The sequence below is a fragment of the Dama dama genome, chromosome 1, assembly GCF_033118175.1.
Source record: "Dama dama isolate Ldn47 chromosome 1, ASM3311817v1, whole genome shotgun sequence".
NCBI lineage: Eukaryota > Metazoa > Chordata > Mammalia > Artiodactyla > Cervidae > Dama > Dama dama.
In genome coordinates this window covers 59,862,104-59,863,497 of record NC_083681.1, presented here as the reverse complement: position 1 = coordinate 59,863,497, position 1,394 = coordinate 59,862,104, and the positions used below count along the sequence as shown (strand labels likewise).

At 43.5% G+C, this 1,394-nt stretch overlaps 1 non-coding gene across 1 annotated transcript; it reads right to left on the bottom strand.

Moving 5' to 3' along the window:
* Positions 1-815: 815 nt before the first annotated feature.
* LOC133065139 (U6 spliceosomal RNA) lies at positions 816-923 on the bottom strand. The gene has a single exon (XR_009694858.1). It is a non-coding gene; the product is annotated as a U6 spliceosomal RNA (small nuclear RNA).
* Positions 924-1,394: the final 471 nt, after the last annotated feature.

Below are 1,394 nucleotides of genomic sequence, written 5' to 3'. Positions count from 1 at the left end.
AATTCATTGGCTTGAGTGCAGGGTGAGATTCTTATGGATGCTCATTGGTCGGGAGATAAGTTACGGGTTTCTGTAAGTCAGGTATTTGGGAGAAACCATTGTTTCGTTTAAGTTTCATTTTCTTGTGGGCGCATACTTGAGATTCTCCATTTCTTATCTCCGGTTCCATATTAGATTGAAGTCCCTTTGCATGCCGGATTAGCTTGCTGACCAGACGGGGCCACCAGCTTGACTTTACAGATAGGCAGAGCCACTGGCTAAGATTTCTGCTCCTATGCCACTTCAAGCAGGAGTGTGGTCCACCAAGGTCTGATGGATGTAAGTCCCACCCTTTCCCCCATCTTTATCAGATCCCCGAAGCTGAGCCCTGCAGATAAGTCCAGTAGTTCCTGAGAGGTGAGACCTGAGTGCTCCTCCTGGGAACTCCCCTGCAGTGCGGGGGGGTCTGAGGGGGTCCACCTCGGTCTCTCATTTCCCCCACAGGAACAGTAAGCCCACGGGGGCCCTCTCAGGTCGGCACTGTGTCAGCCTGGGGGAGCGGTGATGTGGTCAGAGTGTAGCCTCTCTTCTCACCCTTTTAATGCTGTCCTTCTTGATCTGTGTGGTCCAGGCAGGTGCTTCAGACTCACCTCTGGGTTTTGGGGTTTCACAATGGTGTTTTATCTACAAATAATTGCTAGTTCTTGCAAGAGGAACAGGAGTCAGGATCAATTGATAGCACTATCTTGATATCTCCAAACTTATTTTGAAAAGACACTGTCAAGTAAAGGAAAAAGAAACCCATAGGCTGAGAGAAAATATATATATATATTTTTTTAAATATGGAATGCTTCACGAATTTGCGTGTCATCCTTGCACAGGGGCCATGCTAATCTTCTCTGTATCTTTCCAATTTTTAGTATATGTGCTGCCGAAGCGAGCACAAGAAAATATTTTTAAAATGGATAGCTGATAAATTGTATCCAGAATAAAGAGAAAACTTTTCACAACCCAATAATAAGATAACCCAGGTTTTTTTTCAATGGAATAAGATATTAATGGATGTTTCATCAAAAACGTGTACAAATGGCAAAAACACATGTGAAAAGAGGCTCAATATCATTAATCATCAGGGGAATACAGTGAGATGCCACTGCCCACCTAGTGGAATGACTAAAATTTAAAATGTCTAAAATAACAAGCGTTGGTGAGGATGAGGAGCAACTATAACACTCATACATTGCTGTGGAAATGCAAGCTGGTGCAGCCATAATGCACAGTGTCCTGCTCTTCCGCGGCGCCCTGCCATGCATCTGCTGAGCATCCAAAGTACTATTTCTTAGGTTATTGATAAACGAATCATAAAAAGTGATTTGGGACAAAATCCCATGTCCTTTACATTATTTAGAATGTTG